The sequence below is a fragment of the Lissotriton helveticus genome, chromosome 4_1 (genome assembly GCF_964261635.1).
Source record: "Lissotriton helveticus chromosome 4_1, aLisHel1.1, whole genome shotgun sequence".
NCBI lineage: Eukaryota > Metazoa > Chordata > Amphibia > Caudata > Salamandridae > Lissotriton > Lissotriton helveticus.
This window is the reverse complement of record NC_136063.1, coordinates 2,139,888,753-2,139,909,973: the sequence shown is the minus strand read 5'-3', so window position 1 is coordinate 2,139,909,973 and position 21,221 is coordinate 2,139,888,753.

Genomic DNA, 21,221 nt, shown 5'->3' with positions numbered 1-21,221 from the left:
TTGGAAAGTGCCTGGCAGGTTTGGAAGGGTATCCCGAAACTTCTGGGAATTCCGAAAATTAATTATTATACTGCACTTTGGAATTCTAGCCTGTTTCCGTTTTTAAGTAGTGATAGTCTTTGGGGTTTGTGGGAGGGACTAGGAATCAGAAGAGTTGGAGACTTGTATACTGGAGAGACAATGCTAAGCTTTAATGAAATTCAGGCTAAATATCAAATCCCCGCTGCTCAAGGATTTACATTTTTGCAGTTGCAACAAACACTATCTAGAAGAAGGCCATCTATCTCCCCAGGGGGTAAAAATACTGTGGTGGAATATATTGTAGGTGGGGGGGTTAAAATCAATCCTATCTATAAAGTCCTAATCTTAACCCTCCAGAATGATAGCGATTGATCTAGTAAAGGTGCTGGATTTGGCCGGAAAATGGTTCCGTTCTACAAATCTGAGAGCCCAGCATTATAAGACAATATTCAACTTATATTTTACTCCAACTGAGTTATTTGGGTGGGGTAAGAGGGATGATAGTAAATGTCCTAGATGTACTGAGGAAGCAGCCGATTTAGCCCATATGTTTTATTTCTGTGACAAGCTGTCAGAGATCCGTATGAATATCCAGAAATTTTGGGAGGGGCTGCTAGGTATGGAGATCAGCCTATCCGCTACCCTAATGATTCTTTGGTATGACAGCAAACTAAAACTGAATAAGGACGAAGAAGCGTTTGTTTTTATCTCTGTGGCTATTCTTCGGATTATTCTGGCAGCAGGCTGGAAGGATAATGAGGCCCCGTCCTTCCAGAAGTGGCTCTCTCGCCTTTTAGGGATCCATAATGTTGAGTCTGCCCTCTATAGGGTAAGAGGCAGGAAAACTTGAGAAGAAGGTTTAAAACTTTGGGCCCACTTAAAATCCGGAGAGACTCTCGCCTATAGCCGTGTCGCTATGCTATTCTAGCTGTAAACTGTGAAATGAATTATGATATTATCCACAGCTGTTACATCTGTAATGGTTCCTCTTTTTTAACGCTTTGATACATGTATAGTGGTTTTATGCTTATTGAATGCTGTATTTAATGAACTGTACCAGGTACTTAATAAAATTCAATAAAATATTCAAAAAATAAAAAGAAATTGCAAAAGATCCATTGTTTTTCATAGTCCTCATATTCGTGAAGACATATGGTGTCGAAATATTGTCAGGTTGATACTCTTCCCATTCCCATTTAGTCCCTTTAGCTTGAGGATAACCAACTTTATCTTGATAACATACTTTATTCAGATGAAAGTTAATCCCACCTACTGAAGGCTTTCCAGAAGCAAACAAAAGTGCATACCAAGCTTGACAAGAACCATTGTGAGAGGAGCGAAGAGGAATTAAAGATGTTCCTCCCTTCTTCTGGTGGGCAGGAATCATCCCACATACCCAACAGTTGGTGGTATTAGTGGTATTATGTGTATGATGCAACATCTGGATGAAGGTATTATTGAGGTAGTATTGTCGATGCTTCTGCTCATTGTAGGGAAGTGTAAAATAGTGGTGTTCCACTGGTACTGGAGTAGTGGCAACAAAAAGCTGTCGAGCAGGGGCCACCTTCTCAATGTACCACGTAATTGCTGCCATAGCCACCATAGCACCAACAAACCCTACAGCACAAATTATTCCTTTGTTATGCATTTTAGCAACAGCAATAATTGATCTTTCTGCAAACTCGTTGAAACAATCGTTGGAGCTCTGATCCCTGGGCAGCCGTTGATTTTTCCACCATGGGCCAAGACGGGTGTCACTACACTACGCAGGACTGGCCCCCCCCCCTTGCCACATCGGCGTTCCGTTTCACTAACCCAGGGCGGTAGCTCAACCAGTCTTATACGGCAAAGCAGAGTCTTTCCTTGGTCTCAGCTGATATCGGGATTTTCCAGCGATCGTGTGGTCCGGGAAGACTTCCGCAGATTCGTCAGGTGAGATAGCTTGACCTTTCTCCATCCCCAGAATCTTTTGATGATCGGTCAACACAGCAGGTTCCACCAGGGTAGGTAGTACTCTCTTGCAGTGAGTACTATGGACCCAATTCTTTCGATTCGTCACTCGAACTGGTCCTCGCCACCTCGGCTCCAAGCAGTTCGATCTGTCGAAGACCTTGACCATCACGTGGTCACCAGGACGGAGTTCATGGGCCTCACATGTAGATCTGTCAGGAAGAGCTTCTCGAACCTGTTGATAAATAGAGATCAAACTGTCGGTTAACTGTGCCAAATAATCATTCATCAGAACACAGGGAACATCGTGTATGGGGCGTGGTTTAGGAACTCCCCAAATGTTCATTGGTCTCCCAAAGACCATTTCATATGGGGTAAGGCCAGATCGTGAATGTGGCAACGATCTTATGGACAACAATGCCAAGGGTAGTGCATCTGGCCACTTCAAAGACGTGGAAGCCAGTATTTTCGCCAACTTCAATTTCAAAGTAGCGTTGTACCTCTCCACTAATCCTGCTGATTGCGGGTGGAAGACTGCATGTAAAAAAAAAAATGGAATTTCTGCTTGATCCCTAACCCTTTCAGGACATGCTCAACAACTTGCCCAATGAAATGAGGTCCGTTGTCACTCCACAAAAGTTTACAAACACCATATCTAGGGAAAAACTCCTTTAGAAGCACCTTCGCTGTGGTGAGAGCAGTATTATCCTCTGTAGGGTATGCCTCTTACCATTTACTGAAGGCACATACTACCACTAGGACGTATTTCAGATTATTGCAGCGTTCAAGTTGGATGTAATCCATCTGCAAAACTTCAAAAGGTGCAGTTGGTATAGCAAACCCTCCTGTAGGAGTCCGTGTCCCTTTACCAGGATTATACTGCCAACAGATCAAACAGGACTGTACTACTCTTTTAGCTGTGCTGGCAATTTCAGGATGCTCCCAAACTTGCTGAAGCAATTTAGTTATTGCTAGAGCTCCAACATGTGCCAGCCCATGTGCCATTTGAACCATAGGTTGTAAATAGGCTGCTGGCAATTTCCATTTATCCATGTCTTTGTTGCGCCAACAACCCTCATCGTCCAATATTCCTTCTTTAGCCCATTGCTTAAGTTCTGCTACAGAAGCAGATCTCTGTACATCTAACACTTCCTGTCTAGCATCATGCCATCGCTCAGCTTGAGACTTCACTATGTAAATGGAAGTAGTGCTTCGTTGCATTGCAGTCTCACGAGCTACGCGATCAGAAAAGCATTACCTTGTCCTATCTTGTCAGTCACTATCTTGTGTGTGCTACACTTCACTATCGCTATCTTCTTCGGATATGTCAGTGCAGTCAAAAGGTTATGCACTAATTCTCCATGCATTATCTGCATCCCGTGGGATGTAAGAAAGCCTCTTTCCTTCCAAAGCAGGCCAAAATCATGGGCCACTCCAAAAGCATAGCGGCTATCCGTGTAGATGTTCACACATAAGTCAGTGCTAAGCTCACACGCTCGTGTCAAAGCTATTAGCTCAGCTGTTTGAGCCAACTTCTGTGGTGTGCGAGCTGTTTCCACTACTGTCTCAAGTGTCGTGATTGCATATGCAGCTGAGGTTGTGCCATCTGGTAACTTCGAAGAGGACCCATCAACCCACAGTTCCCCATCTACATCTGGAAGGGGCGTATCTTGCAAATCGATGCAACTCTTTGTCTATTTCTCAGTAAGGAATATACAATCGTGAGGCTCCTTTGACTGAGACTGAGTCACAGGATATGGCAACAAAGTGGCTGGGTTGAGTGTCGCACACCGCTTTAGTGTAATGTGAGGGGCTAACAGTGTCAGTTCGTATCCTGTCAAATGAGCACTAGCTAAATGCTGCGTCTGAGTCAAGTGGGCAACAACTGTATGGAGTACTACCACCAATAGTTTATGTGACAAAACTATCCCTTCACTCTGATGTATAGACACAGCTGTCACTGCAACTGAACGGAAGCACCCAAGCAGCGCACGAGCAACAGGATCAAGAACTGCAGAAAAATATGCACAGGGGCACTGCTTGTCACCGTGTGTCTGCACTAAAACTGATAATGCACATCCATCTTTCTCGTGTACATAGAGTGTAAAAGCCTTCGTGTAATCTGGTGTGCCTAACACTGGTACAGAACAAAGAGCTTGACGTAACTGTCGAAAAGCATTATCACATTCATCTGTCCATGGGAGGGGCATTGGAATATCTTTCGTCAAAAGTGCTTGCCAGGGTTTGACAATGTGAGAAAACTCTAATATTCATTGCCTACAACACGAGGTCAGACCAATGAATGCACTGACATCTTTCTGGGCTAAAGAACGGTGATGGATTAAACCCAGATCTGTTGACTGGGTGTGAGTGTTTGATTGGTTCAAATGCTCCGTCCATCACCACCCCCTTTTGTACCGCTTTGGGCACCATAAGTTGGCAGGGTATGCTCAGACGTGAGTCCCTTGCTCACTTTGCCACTGGATACAAGCAATCCTGGCTGAAGACGGCTGGAATGCCAGAAACCGGTCCCTGGAAGCTTGTTTCCGTTCCAGGGAAGGCATGGCTTGGCAGTTCGGGCTGGACTGTTCCCATGAGGCACAGGGTCAGACTGATTTGCATATGGCCATGTCTGAACTGGGGTGGCAGAGTGGGCTAAAGAACGGTGATGGACTAAACACAGATCTGTTGACTGGGTGTGAGTGTTTGATTGGTTCAAATGCTCCGTCCATCACCACCCGCTTTTGTACCGCTTTGTTTGCCATAAGTTGGCAGGGTATGCTCAGACGTGAGTCCCTTGCTCACTTTGCCACTGGATGCAAGCAATCCTGGCTGAAGACGGCTGGAATGCCAGAAACCTGTCCTAGGAAGCTTGTTTCCGGTCCAGGGAAGGCATGGCTTGGCAATTCGGGCTGGACTGTTCCCATGAGGCACAGGGTCAGACTGATTTGCATATGGCCATGTCTGAACTGGGGTGGCAGAGTGGGCTAAAGAACGGTGTTGGATTAAACCCAGATCTGTTGACTGGGTGTGTGTGTTTGATTGGTTCAAATGCTCCGTCCATCACCACCCCCTTTTGTACCGCTTTGTTCGCCATAAGTTGGCAGGGTATGCTCAGACGTGAGTCCCTTGCTCACTTTGCCACTGGATGCAAGCAAGCCTGGCTGAAGATGGCTGGAATGCCAGAAACCGGTACTAGGAAGCTTGTTTCCGATCCAGGGAAGGCATGGCTTGGCAGTTCGGGCTGGACTGTTCCAATGAGGCACAGGGTCAGACTGATTTGCATATGGCCATGTGTGAACTGGGTTCGCAGAGTGGGCTAAAGAACAGTGATGGATTAAACCCAGATCTGTTGACTGGGTGTGAGTGTTTGATAGGTTCAACTGCTCCGTCCATCACCACCTCCTTTTTGTACCGCGTAGTCTTTCGCTTAAACATACATTGTTCCACATACAGAATCTTTCGCAAATCAAATGACCCATGCATACGCCAACGCAACTCAGAATCCTTACGTGTATATTTATTCCATAACGTGCTGTACATTATAGAAGAAATACCATATTAATATACATATCACTATTAGGCGTCCCTTCCGCGGGAGCCGTTGTGCTTCATCGAGTCTCAAACTGGTACCACTACAAAAGCAACACATCCTACGAAGTGTGCTAGAAACAGGCATGCCAAAAATAGTGCAAAATATGCAGTATCATAATCAAAGTAGCGCTTAAGGTACTCTTCGTACGTTGCGCCGTTCAACAAATTCAAATAGAGAAAAATCTCCTCATTACCTGCCTATATAAATTGCAATTTATATATACCTTACAAACAATTAATAATATTGGCCAATTTTTCAAATCAAAAGCCACAGTAAGTGTTACTAAACTACCTTACCAATCCAAGGCATCAAAAACCAACAGTAAGTGCCACAGAACGACTCTTACCAATCAAATGATGTCCAGGTTCCAACTGCCAAGTTCTCAAATCGACCAAATGGTCACTGCACGGCGAATCAACAGAAGAGATCTCAGTCGAGAACCGGCACCGCCTGGATGTGAAGATCAGAAAGAAAGGAAAAATGCCGTGGTTGCCAAAACTCTGGTCTCCTCGGGCAGCAATCGCGTCCAAAGCGAGATTCCAATCCTTTGTTTCGACCAGTCCTTCGGGCATCCGAGTCGCCGATGAGCCCCGAGTTGGAAGCGCCAATTTGTAGTAGTGGGCCTCAGCAAGGCCTACCAGTGCAAGGGGTTCTCCCTTCTCTGCACAGAGTCCTCAGACCAATAGGAAGAAGTTGGCACAGAAACTGGAATAGAAATAGAAGATTTATTAAATCTCATGAGGTGGAACTACATTCACACAACACCCTTCGGTAATGTATGGAGTAGCACACTGAATGGAAGGAGCTTGGTCCTTTTATACCCACACAGGGGCTCAAATGAAGGCAGTACAAGTACAAAATGCTGGTTTTAGGTACATATAAGGTCATACAGAAAATGCACATTCAACAAGTGGGAGGAGCTAACAGTTGCTAATTCTGGTGACCACATCCTGACAGTTACAGACTGGGGACAGCTGCAAGGACAGCTGCAAGCTCAACTGAGCATGTGCGAAGCAGAAAAGGCTAAATATATCTCGTCTCTAGGCAGATTTCAAGAGCAGTTAACAGGAAGGTAGGACAGAGCACATGGCGAGCACATGGTAGCACATGGCAAACAAAATGCCTGACAGAAATACAAAATGGATTGCACAAAATGGGCAAGATAGTCTCTAAATACAGGATGGCTTCTGCTAATGCTAACCTAATCGCTGCCAAATTACAACAATCCCACCTGGGACATACCTGTTCCAAGAACCCTACATCCCGGTCCCTCGCTGGAAATCTCTTCACCCCCGTCCTCCCGTTCGACCTGGCAAAAAAAACCTTTTTGCCAGGTCTAAACCTTCCTTCACACACCATCACTTCAGTGCACTTTTGGACCTGTGGATACTCTGCCAGGGAGAAGGACTGCTGTGCTGCTGAAAGAACTGCCATTCTGCTGCTCTGAAGGACTGCTGGCCTGCCGTGCTGATCTGCTGCCCTCGTGCCTGGGTGAGAAGGACTGGACCTGCATCTCTTGAACCCAGCATGAGTCCATGGGGTAGTTGGCTGGCCTGATCTACAGCCTCAGGGACACAATGGCCTTCCAAAAACCTTGCACTTGCATCTGGACTCTGCCATCTGTGAGTTTACCTACCAAGTGGTGCCTCCCCAGTCCTGGATCCATGGAAGTGGGTTTAAGTAAGGTGCTCTTCTAGTCTATGGATCCAGCAGAAACAAACACTTCTCCTTTGCATCACGTCACCTTTGCAGCACCATCTGAACTGTTACTATGCAACATATCTTCGGTGCAGGCCCTTACATCTCTCATCGACAGCAGCCTAGATTACAATGGCAGACTCCGTATCGCAGCACACTGCATCCTCAATGCCGTATTTCACCTCGCAAGCCCTGTTAATGGAATCTTCGATGATGACACAGGCCCCCGCATCACAGCCTTGCCGCACCTTAGAACTGACACATCGCTTCAGCTCCGCGACACATCTTCAGCGTGGATCCTCCCAACACTCCGTAAACCAGAATTTAAGGTACTCTGTTCAGTTGGCCTAACTGGGTCCTTGTAGCCGGCACACTCTCCATCGCGGGGGGCCTGAATTTGTGACTTTGTCCGGCTCGTCCCACATAGCTACAGTTGGCATTTTGTGCTTTTTGGTGCTATTATCACCAAAGTCCTTAAAATTGCATATCTCCGGTTCTACCGACTGGATTCTTTTGGTCTACTCTTGTTTTAGGTACTAAAAGAAACTCTAGTGTTCTAACCTGGTGTGGGATCAGTTGTGTGTGGTGTTTTCACTTTATTACTGTTGGAAGTGTTGCACGGGTTAATTTAGGGTTGGCTTGTGACTCACCCTGACAAGGATTGTGGTTGCTGCTTGACCCAGACTCATACCCCAGTCAACCAACAACCCAGCTTCTTACACTGGTGTTGCTGTCATGCACTAAAAGTCACAGAATCTCCTGCATCTTTGTGTATAGACTCCACTTACGAATACTTTAAAGCTGAGTTCATCTTAGATGGAAGGTCGTTGAACAAATTTCACCTCATCTACCACCCTCTTGAAGAGGACCAGTCTTCATCGAACAGCTGATGGAACCAATCCCTTCAAAGGAACTGCTATTTCCTCTTTATGAATCACTTTAAAACCTTGTATCTCGCTTAGGGAATTTTGCCAATCGAATGAGTCTCCTATGTTATTCTCTTTCACAATGCATCAATTTACTCATAATCAAGGTAACACACTGAATAATATATACCCTTGCGGAATATTGGGTAAAATAATAAGTTTTAACATTTGGCAATGCTAGCCCACCTTCCAAGGTTGTACAGTACAGTTTATCAAACGCTAACCTGGGGATGGAATTATTCCATGAAAAGCTGTGCTAAAAGAGTCGGAAGCACGAAAAAATGTGGACTAACTCACTGCACTGAACTTTTATTAACACTGAACTCGTCTTTTTTAGAAACCCTGTGAAGAAACAAAATGACAGTATTTATTTATTTATTTATTTTTGCCATTTGTTAAGCGCGACGAATACCCGTAGGCGGCTCGGCGCTAGATAATTCCCTAATTCTTCCCAAGAGGCTCACAGTATGTTTAAGTCTTTCCTTTTAACCTTTTGTTACAATATTGTTCTTATTCGCTTTTTGCTACCTGTTCTAAATTGTTATGGTTTTAACTAACTAAACAATAAATATTACTTTACTTTTACTTTTATTTCATAAAAAGGAGGAATTCATAGACTCAAATTCTTAAAAAAGAAGCTGTTAACTCACAGTGAACAGCATAAAAAAATAAAATTGACTGTGGTCAAAACTCTAATTTTTATCAAGGTAGCTTTTCCAAGCAATGTCATAGGTAAAGAATTCCATTTAGATAGAAGTGTTTGGATTGGGGTAGAAATGTAATTCATAGAGATCTTCCATATTATTTGACAGTTTAATACCTACATATCATTTTAAAGAAGGATTATAACAACCTGGAGCTCGGGCAGAAGTTGGGGTTGCATAGTATTATTTTTGTTTTTAGTTTATTGATACTGTACCAGTTGAGTGCAAAGCACTAAGGGCCATATGTATCAAGCTAATTAGCATTCGCAAAGGCCGAAATTCTGCGAATTTCGGCCTTTGCGAATGCTAATTAGACAAATGGTATGTATCAAACATGTTTGATGCAAAATAAGGAATAGCAAAATTTGCTATTCCTTATTTTGCGATTGCACTTAAGGAATCGCAAATTTTGCGATTCCTTAAATGCAATGTATCAAACAAAATATATGCAAAAAATGCAATTAAGGATTAGCAAATTACCACGAACTTCTAGTTGGTGGTAATTTGCGAATTCTTTTCAAAAAGCTTTTTTCTAAAAAACAAAAGGTGCCATATGACGCCCATACATGCCCTTAGGGCATGTATGTGCGCCATATGCCGCCAAATGTCTTTTTCAGGGGTGCAGCAGGGTGTTCTTGAGACACCCCTGCACCCTTGGAAAAATTCCTAATTTGCGATTAGCAAATTGCTAATCGCAAATTGCACTTTCATTCCTATGGGCCTCCTGGCCCATGGAAATGAATGGGTAATTTGCGATTAGCAATTTGCTAATCGCAAATTAGGAATGCTAAGGAATCGCTATTGAAAAGCGATTTTGTACATACATACCGTTTTGCATTTCCTAAATAGCGATTCCTTAAAATTCGCTATTTAGGAAATGCAAAATAGTTTGATGATACATATGGCCCTAAAAAACGAAATTCCTGACATATTCTACTGGGTTTTAAAAACACATTATACCATCTGCATACAATTTTATATGTGCCCCTTGTGGTGTAGGTGGGGAAATAATACAATCAGTGCATATCACAATGGCTAACAGTTTTATAAAAAGGATGAGTAAAGTTGGAGAGAGGAGGCAACCTTGTTTGTACCTCTTTTGACTGTGAATTTTCCTGCCTCTAATGAATCAATTATTACCATTTCCTAAGCTCCCTCATAAAGCTTCTGGATAAACTTGTGACCTGCTCAGGAAAGCCAAATTCCAGCAAAATTTTAAAAAGCGTATTCCAAGTCATAAGATCAAATTTATTTTCGGCATCTAGCGTATATATATATATATATATATATATATATATATATATATATATATATATATATATATATATATATATATATATTACCTACTGGCGGTCGCCAGTAGGTATATATAGTTAGGATTTTTTCTCTATGGGTTTTTTGAAAATTCTATGTCTAATAACTTTGGCGTTTGTGGACGGAATTGGCTGAAATTTTCAGGAAAATGGCACATTTTGTTTCTGAGCAGCCCCTGAAAATTTTGGGGGGGTTCGTCAAGGGGGGGCCGAGAAAAAAGGGGGGTCCCAAAACGCGTTTTTCCCATGTTAATTTCCATAGGGCGGTTGGCCTCACTTTTAGCCCGAACGGCTGAATGGATTTGCACGAAACTTGGCAAAATTGTAGGGACTGGTAGCCCGATGTGCCTTTTGTAGGTCTCAATATATGTGCTGCAGTGGATTTTGAGAAATTAACGTTTAAAAAAGATATATATCTGTAACAGCGGACTGGGCAGCGGCCCAGGACGCGGACTTTTCGCGCAACGGAGCTTTGTGAAGCGAAGCTGATTGGTTCTCCGGCGTCTGTCAACATTCCAAACAGTCCGTAGCGGCCGCCATCTTGTCTCTCGGTAGGATCGAGAGACAAGAGGAGGTCAAAACAAAGGGGGAAATAACTATAAGGGGGCATAGTAGATCCTCGCTGACCCCCTAGGTTTGATGTGGAGGTTTTAAAAGGGCCCCGCGGGGCAAAAAAAAATAATAATAATAATAATCGAACGGCTGAATGGATTTGCACGAAACTTGGCAAAATATTAGGGACTGGTAGCCCGATGTGCCTTTGCTAGGTCTCAATATATGTGCTCCAGTGGATTTTGAGAAATTAACGTTCAAAAAAAGATATATATCTGTAACAGCGCTCCGCTTCGCGTAACGGAGGTTTGCGAAGCTGATTGGTCATTCTGTCACTGGGCTATAGTTGGGCTACATCTGGCTGATATTTGGGCTACATTTGTTTTTTTGTGTGTCTGGCGGCCATCTTTGGGCTACATTGGGCTACATTGGGCTTCATTGGGCTACATTCGGCTAATTAGCAAATAGCTCATCGCAAACTAGGAATGGTAAAGAATCGCTATTTATTCCTTAAAGTTCGCTATTTAGGAAATGCAAAAAACTTTGATGATACATATGGCGGTTCATCTCTAACAAGATAAGAAGCATAGGGATACATTTATGATGACTGGCGCATCACCAGGGATGTGTTAGTCATTCTGTGCCGCTGTTCCGTCACCTATGGTGTGCTGCATTTACAATGCGGCGCATCATGGGGCAAAAACAGCACAGATGCGTGATGTATCTGTGCCGTAAAGGTGGCGCATTGCTGGAGTTGTATCGCAAGTGTGATGAAGCTCCAGCAAGGGTCGGAGGTGCCCCTGTCGCAGGGTTTCTGTTCTCACACAGAACTGTGGGCAGAGGATTGGAACCTCGGCGAATGCATTGCTGGAGTTGTATCGCAAGTGTGATGAAGCTCCAGCAAGGGTCGGGGGTGCCCCTGTCGCAGGGTTTCTGTTCTCACACAGAACTGTGGACAGAGGATTGGAACCTCGGCGAATTAGGGTGTCCCAAAACTCACGTTAGTAATCAAAAACTCCTTAGCAAGCTAGGTACAGTGTCACATTGGATATAACAAACTCTCAATGTTTAGACAATCCAGAATATGAACTTATAGTACCTCAGGATACGTGGAACTCATGAACAGTCGGTCGTTATAGATTTCTTAGAAACCAGAACATGGAGTTAAGAAGAACAGATGTGTATTTGAAATGTTTATTTACTAATGCCGTCTTCTCAGGCGTAGTACCTTAGATAATAAAAGTACACATATTATCAGTAGCAAAATTACCAGCATAGTTACTAGTACATAAAAAGTGAATGGTGATAGTATGTTAACATGCTGTAAATGAATAAGAGTTAGCAACACTTATAAGCAGCCGCGGGCCGTGGAGGGAGTTACGGTGAGGCAGGGAGGCGGGGAGGGGGAGAAGCAGGGTGGAGAATACAAGTACACATATTATCAGTAGCAAAATTACCAGCATAGTTACTAGTACATAAAAAGCGAATGGTGACAGTATGTTAACATGCTGTAAATGAATAAGAGTTAGCAACACTTATAAGCAGCCGCGGGCCGCGGAGGGAGTTACGGTGGGGCAGGGAGGCGGGGAGGGGGAGGGGCAAGGTAGAGAGGGCTCCACCCTGCTTCTCCCCCTCCCCGCCTCCCTGCCCCATCGTAACTCCCTCCACGGCCCGCGGCTGCTTATATCTCACCCTCCCTAATACACATATTATATTATTTGCTAAGAAGGTCTCTTTGTGTTGGTTTAGGGCGTGCCCATACTTTAGTGTCTTAGATTTGAAGGAATCACATCAGCATACACCAGCTCTCTCTTCATGTGAACCGCATCAACTGTTGTGTATGTGTGTTCGGCAAAGCAATATAAAACCCGCCTCATGCCCAGAATTGGCAGAAGTTGCACTTATGTTATGAGTATGAAGTCGTGGAGATCAGACCTCATAACAATTCTGTATCGTGTTGTTCTTGAAACTTTAGCACTCGCTGTACAGATATAGTTTAACAAGTAAAGCAGATAGTAGACCAATAACATATTATTCTCATGTAAACCACGATGAACTACTAGGTGGAAAGCTAAAGCAACAACTAAGTGTCTTGTGCAGAAGTTGCAAAAAAGGAAAAATGGCGTTTAAACCGGTAATGAGCCCATGCTAACTTAACACGGTGTAAAGATATCCAGGACCTAGATGACACCTCCCCATGATCCGGAAACGAACTGAATAAGATAATAGAAGTGCCATCTCATGAGAGCAGATTGCAAGTTTATATGTGGACGGTCCGCAAGGTAAAGCATTAAAAACTAGGAAAATTTAATGCTAAAGAAAAATAAAACAGCCAAGTACTTTATCGAGTCTTAAGCCAATAGGCAAGGTAAATAATAAAAACTTGACAAATAAGTCAATGAATTGTCAATGAAATGCTAGTACTCAGCATATCAAACATGAAAAAGGTCTATGACATAACTGTGTATGCAAAATAAGCTGCAACAGCCTCCAATAGGAAGTCACCGTCTTCATCCGAAAACAGTTCAGCCATCCAATTTAAAAGCGGAAAAGAACATACGTGCTCTCCCAGCACCGGATCCTCTATCACCATCAGAGGACAGCTCGGTGGGTTTTCAAGAAAGCTCTGTTCCAAGAAAGACTGTGCTGCCGCCAGTAAATTCCAGGGACCAAGTAGTCCATGCATCAATGCCACAGCCATAATCCTTTCGCCAGGACAAACCAACTCGTGAGTAATGATAGGAGTCATCAGCTGATTAAAGTCGACGTCAGGAGAAACCGGTCCGCAGAGACACAAATCAATGGCCCAATCGAAATCACAGGTCAGGCAGTGAAATACAGGCTGGACACAGGTGAAGTAGGAGAATCGAAAAGATAATCCATATGCCGTGCTTAATATCGCCAACGGCATTGTGCCATAATATTCTAGCATGCGATTGCGGAACAGTGTCAGCAGCTGCAGGGTGTGAGGTTGCATAGGAGGGACATCCATATTTAAAAATGTAAAAAAGCACAAGAGCGTCCGCTGGTAATGCAAGTAAAAATGCCAATCCACGAACCAGAGTGGAGAAAATGGAATGAAAGGAAGCAGGGATGACTCCAAAGATTTTCTCAAATGAAGTCACGAGACCACTGGTAACAACTTTAAAAAAGTGCGCCAGGGACTTTGTGGAGGATGCGTTAAAGATAGTCGGAAACATGTTGCTGAAATTGAAAGGCAAATCTTAATTGAAAAGGGTGTGCACCTCTGTACGGGTGTTCGCTATGTGAAGTACGAACGTTTCACGGGCCGAACTCAAGGCCACCTCTCTCTGAGACAAAAGAGCTCTTATTCTTGCCATGCCGTTGAAACGTGTCCCAAGGTTGGTATTTGTGGCCAGATTGAAAACTCCCTATGTTCATGTGTGGGAGGAAATAGAACATTTCTGCAGCAAATAACCCGTTCACTTACTGTTACGATAAAAGGAATACATTTAATTAACTCAGAACAATCTTCATTATTGAGCATCAAATAACTACCATTTTCCAACAACTTGACGTGGGGATGATAGCAGGAACTGGCGTGCCTTGCAACACGCAAGCCATATTTGGTCGGTGTTTGTTGCATGAACCGTGTAACTGTATGTGCCTACACATTAGTGAATGATCTGGCGTCTCAGTGCATTCCTCTCCATTCAGATAAACTTCTTGATCATCTTTGAAACATCTGTATGTGTATGGAAGCGACCAGACCTCATGAAGAAAAGCACTACCTAAAGGTTCATAACGACCTATTGGTATATATTTCATACAATTTGAAAACTTATATAAAGCAAAAGGCAGCGTTATTAAACCGTGGATAAGGCATGTTGCCAAAAAACCCGCAATCCTCTGCTGATGATGTCACTGAGCATGTCATGAATGATGTAATATGTGACATCATCAGCAGTGGATTACGGGTAATAGTATCTCTAGTTTACTCCCCTATAGCTGTCTTTCTTTTAACATAAGTGTCTGTTTCCTTCCCTTATACTTACTGTTTTTGGTTCGCTTCCAGTTCGCGTACCGGCGAGCGAACTGGGAAGCGAACTAAGAGAAATAGAGGTTGGCACAGTTCCAAATATTGTACCAATTTTTTAATAACGGGGAGGTAGTTCTGAAAAGAACTTTTTTTTTTATTTTTCTGAACATTTTTTTACTGTTTTTGAATTTTTCAGAACAGTTTTATATTTTTGGGGGTTTTTCTTGGAGGGGGCAATGAAAACGATTCATTGTAAAGGGCTCAACAGGAGCAACAAAACAAAAAAAAGAAGTATTTATTATTTTGGGCGTTTCGGACAAACATGAGCATGATTGTCAATAGCTCTGTTGATCAGAGTGATGCTTTTTTCTCCGTAGGAAATGAATCCATCGCAAAATACGCAGATGTGTTTTACATCACCAAATCTCATTTGTATATTTGGCACCATCTCCCTGCCCTCTGGTCCCGTTACTTCCGGTACAACAGATCTTCTGGCCATAATAGGGAGATTATCTAGGTCGTTCCGAAACTGTGCAGCACTGTAGTTGTTAGGATGCCACCTAGTCATATGGCGATGCATTGTGTAGTTTCCGAAACTGTATTTCTTGTCGGTCCCTCTGGACAGTCTATCTTGACATATAAGGCAAGTTACGTATCTTGCATTTACTTTTTTCTGACCTTTGGGAATTTTAAAAAATTGCCAAATGAAGTTTTCTTTCCGGTGAGACGTCCTGGGCTGCTCAGGCAAAAACTGCCTCTCTTCGTGCTCGTCCTCCTGTTCCTCTTCTTCTTCTTCTTGTTGAATTATAACTTGAGCAGGTGGTCCACTCTTCCTTGGATGTGGTGGAGGTGGTGGGGAAGCACCAGCTGAAGCTACTAAAGAAGCCATTGCTCAGTGATCACAAAGGGTCTTTCTCTCACAATGATGAAAGTCAGAGTGAGGAAAGAAGGAGGGATTTTCATCATTTGGGAAAAACAAGAGTTCTCAACCAATCAAAAGTGTTCATTTTAGATTATATGACCTAGTCTTACATCATTAGGAAACCAAAAGTGAAATGAACCAATGAAAAGTGTTATTACCAAGTCACATGACTTGCTGTGTTTACGTTAAGCGCTTTGCAGGGCCTCCCGGTTTGCTTCCAGAAACCTGCGCTTTGCGACTCGCTTCGCGTACCAGTTCGCTAACGTAGTACGTCATATGACGTATCACGCGACAACGTGAAACGTCATGCGGACGGGAGGCGTCACGATGTTGTTTTGTAACGCGGCACTTGCGGTAAAGAAACGTTTACCGGCTCGCGGTCTATTTCGCGGCATCAAGGTCAGCTAACGGGAAGCTTCCCGATTTGCGAAGCGGGAACGAAGAAAAAAAAATATTTAAAAAAAAAATTATTCATAAACATATAAAATATATTTTTGGATTTAAAGAAGAATACATTTTACAGCTACAGATATTAGCTGTTAAAAAACCAATGAAATTCACAGAAAAAACCATAGGTTATGGACCATATATAGTTAGGAATTAGCATTTACAAAACCTTGAAAATTCACTGAAAAAACCATAGGTTATAGACCATATATAGTTAGGAATTAGCATTTACAAAACCTTGAAAATTCACTGAAAAAACCATAGGTTATAGACCATATATAGTTAGGAATTAGCATTTAAAAAACCTTATTTTACTCACACAAAACCATTGAAATTCCATATATAGTTAGTTGCACTAACTATATATCGCGCACCCGCAATCCACTGCTGATCATGTCACATATTACATCATTCATGACATGGTCAGTGACATCACTGATGACATCACTGATGACATCTCAAATGACATCACTGATGACATCACTGATGACGTCATCCAGTGACTGTATAATTCTGTAAAGTTAAAATATGTCTTACATATTGAAGAATGAATGGATGTATAAGTGTCTTGATGAAGGATTTAGTAGGGGCATGGCTGACTGTATGAGTGACTGATTAAATGTGTCTCACTGAGTGCATGGGTTAGTGACTAAACTGTCTTAATTTGTGCATCATTATGTCTGTTGTTCTGTAAACTGCTGCATGTGTTGATCATTAGCTATATGATTAACTGTATGGGTTATTGATTGGTTGCCCAAGCATTTGTATGGGAGACTGAGTGTGTGTGTGGGTGGCTGGGAGGTGTATGACTCTCTGCATAGATGTGTGAGCAGTTGATTGACTGGATGTATGGGTTCAAAAGTGCATGTGGAAACAGCTGTATGGGCGGTTGACTGTGTGTATGAGTGTATTGGTGAGTGAATGGATATCTCAGTGCTACATGTCAAAGTAAGTACATATGTAAAACACAGTACATGTGAGAGTTACCATATATAAATAACTGTGCATAAGAGCCAGTGAATGTGTGAGTGGCTGTATGGATCATTGTGAACTTGTATCCAGAATTGTATAAGTGAGTAAATATGTTTTAGTATATGTTTGAATAAGTAAGGTGTGTATAACTGTATAGTTGAGGAAATGGAGGTGTGATTGATTCTTTGCATGACTGACTAAGTGTCTGAGTAACTCCATGGATGAGTGACAGTCTATGAGTGTCTGTTTACACTGAGTGTATCTAAGGTTATATTAGAGTCTGAAGAGGTTTATCGTATTATCACATGAATGATGTCATCAGTGATGTGATCAGTAATGTCAAATGAGATGTCATCAGTGATGTCATCAGTGATGTCATTTGAGATGTCATCAGTGATGTCATCAGTGATGTCACTGACCATGTCATGAATGATGTAATATGTGACATGATCAGCAGTGGATTGCGGGTGCGCGATATATAGTTAGTGCAACTAACTATATATGGAATTTCAATGGTTTTGTGTGAGTAAAATAAGGTTTTTTAAATGCTAATTCCTAACTATATATGGTCTATAACCTATGGTTTTTTCAGTGAATATATATATATATATATATATATATATATATATATATTCACTGAAAAAACCATAGGTTATAGACCATATATAGTTAGGAATTAGCATTTACAAAACCTTGAAAATTCACTGAAAAAACCATAGGTTATAGACCATATATAGTTAGGAATTAGCATTTAAAAAACCTTATTTTACTCACACAAAACCATTGAAATTCCATATATAGTTAGTTGCACTAACTATATATCGCGCACCCGCAATCCACTGCTGATGATGTCACATATTACATCATTCATGACATGGTCAGTGACATCACTGATGACATCACTGATGACATCACTGATGACATCACTGATGACATCATCCAGTGACTGTGTGTTTCTGTAAAGTTTAAATATGTTTTACATATTGAAGAATGAGTAGATGTATAAGTGTCTGGACGAAGGATTTAGTAGGTGCATGACTGAATGTATGAGTGAGTGATTAAATGTGTCTCACTGAGTGCATGGGTTAGTGACTAAACTGTCTTAATTTGTGCATCATTATGTCTGTTGTTCTGTAAACTGCTGCATGTGTTGATCAGTAGCTATATGAGTAACTATATGGGTTATTGATTGATTGCCCAAGTATTTGCATGGGAGACTGAGTGTGTGTGTGGCTGGCTGGGAGGTGTGTGACTCTGTGCAGATCAATGTGTACTTGTATCAATGATTGTATAAGAGAGTAAGTATGTGTTAGTATATGTTTGAAAACGTAAGGTGCTCTATGTTTAACTGTATAGATTAGAAAATGGAAGTGTGATTGATTCTTTACAGGACTGACTAGGTGTGTGAGTAACTCCATGGATGAGTGGCAGAGTGTGAGTGTCTGTATAGGTGTATGAGTGCATATGATAGTGTTGTAAAGATGAGTGATTGTATGTATGAATGATTGTATGGGTGAATGAGTGAATGTGTGTGTAGACGTAGGAATCAGTGAGTGCGTATGTAGTAACTAGTATTGGTGTGTCAATGGTTTCAAAAATTATACTCTGTATTTAACACTGGGTGTAACAGAGGTTATATTAAAATGTGAGGAGATGCATTGTATTGTCACATGAATGATATCATCAGTGATGTGGTCATTGATGTCAAATGAGATGTCATCAGTGATGTCATCAGTGATGTCATTTGAGATGTCATCAGTGATGTCATCAGTGATGTCACTGACCATGTCATGAATGATGTAATATGTGACATCATCAGCAGTGGATTGCGGGTGCACGATATATAGTTAGTGCAACTAACTATATATGGAATTTCAATGGTTTTGTGTGAGTAAAATAAGGTTTTTTAAATGCTAATTCCTAACTATATATGGTCTATAACCTATGGTTTTTTCAGTGAATTTTCAAGGTTTTGTAAATGCTAATTCCTAACTATATATGGTCTATAACCTATGGTTTTTTCAGTGAATTTCATTGGTTTTTTAAAAGCTAATATCTGTAGCTGTAAAATGTATTTTTCTTTAAATCCAAAAATATATTTTATATGTTTATTAATAATTTTTTTTTAAATATTTTTTTTTGTTCGCCCCCGGTTCGCGAACCGGGAAGCTTCCCGTTAGCTCAATTTGATGCCGCGACCCAGTCCGCGAACCGGTAAACGTTCCGTTTGCGCAACTGCCGCGGTAGAAATCAACATCGTGACGCGTCGCGGAAGCGCGACATATCACGTTGTCGCGTAATGCGTCTCATGACGCGCCGCGTTAGCGCACCCGGAAGTGCTCCGGTACGCGAACTGAGACGCGAAGCGCAGCTCCCCGGAAGCGATCCGGGGCGCGGCGCGAAAGCGCGACGTATCGTGTTGCCGCGTAATACGTCTTATGACGCGCCGCGTTAGCGCACCCGGAAGTGCTCCGGAGCGCGAAGCGAGGCGCGAAGCGCAGCGACCCGGAAGCGATCCGGGGCGCGTTCCGCAGCGCGTAACATAAGCGTAACAGGTCATGTGACTTGTTAATAAAACTTTTCATTGGTTCATTTCACTTTTGGTTTCCTAATGATGTAAGGCTAGGTCAGGTGACCTAAAAATAACACTTTTAATTGGTTTAGAACTATTGTTTTTCCCAAATGATGAAAACCCCTCCTTCTTTCCTCACTCTGACTTTCATCTTTGTGAGAGGAAGACCTTTTTTGATATTTGAGCAATGGCTTCATTGGTAGCTTCAGCTGGTGGACCCCCACCACCACCACCTCCTCATGGGAAGAGAGGACCACCTCCACAGTTCATCAGCAACACAGAGGAGGAAGAGGATGAACAAGAGGAAGAGGAGACAGAAGGACCACAGTTTTTACAAGAGGAGCCCCGGGTTTCTCATCGTAAAACCAGTTTTATTTGGCAGTTTTTTTCAATCCCTGAAGGGCAGAAGAAAGTTAATGCTAGATATGTGACGTGCCTCATATGTAAAGAGGAGTTATCTAGAGGCACCTTAAAAAAGTATAGCTTCGGCAACTACACCATGCATCGTCACATGAGCAGGTGGCATCCATTAAACTACAGCCGGGCAGAGATCCGTGACCTGCAGGACAATCCTCCAACTCCTGTGGCCAGGTCATCAACACAGGTATCTTTGTCAGGGCCAGAGGCACGGGAAACCGTGCCAAACATTCAGGACAACTTTGTCCATATGAAGATTACCTGTTTGTATTGCGGTGCATTACTGTCATGTGCCAATATGAGCATTAACCTAATCAACAGAGCATTTGAAAACCACAATTGCCCTAAACGCCCCAGACAGTAAATTTTTTTTTTGCTCCTGTTGAGCCCTTTCCAATGCCTGTTTTTTGTTGTTTCCCCTCCAAAAAAACCAAAAAAAACATAAAACTGTTCAAAAAATACAAAAAAAACAAAAAATGTTCAGAAAAATAAAAAAATATATAAAACAACAAAAACATTTTAAAAAAAGTTCTTTTCAGAACTACCTCCCCTTTCAAAAAAAATTGCTAGAATGTTTAGCACTCTGGCAAGCTGTATTTCTTTTGGTTCGCTTCCTGGTTCGCTCACCGGTACGCGAACCGGGAGCGAACCAAAAAATTTTTTTTTAAAAAAAGAAGAGTAAGTATAAGGGAAGTAAACAGAGAGTAATGTTAAAAGAAAGACAGCTATAGGGAGTAAACCAGAGATACTGTTTAATAGATTTATTTACCGAAGAAAAGATGGAAGAGGGTATAATTGTGAAAAACAAAATAGATAAGGAAGTGAAAGAAAAAAAAGACAGTAGAAGAATAACAAAGAAGAGTTTCTTAGAGAATATGAGTGAATGTTCAAAATAAGATTAAAACATGTGGAATAACAGAGAGAAAAAACAGAAAGCAGAAAAGAAGAAGTAACAGAAAAAGAATAATTGAAACAGCAAAGAAATGTAAATAACATAGGGCCATATTATCAACAAGAACTACTGCAATGTGTGCAAGCAGTAGATGTCCTCCTTGAAAATGAGGACATTTTACACACTCAAACATTACAAGCTATGTTTAATGAAAATAACGACATTTCAGACAGTGAAATG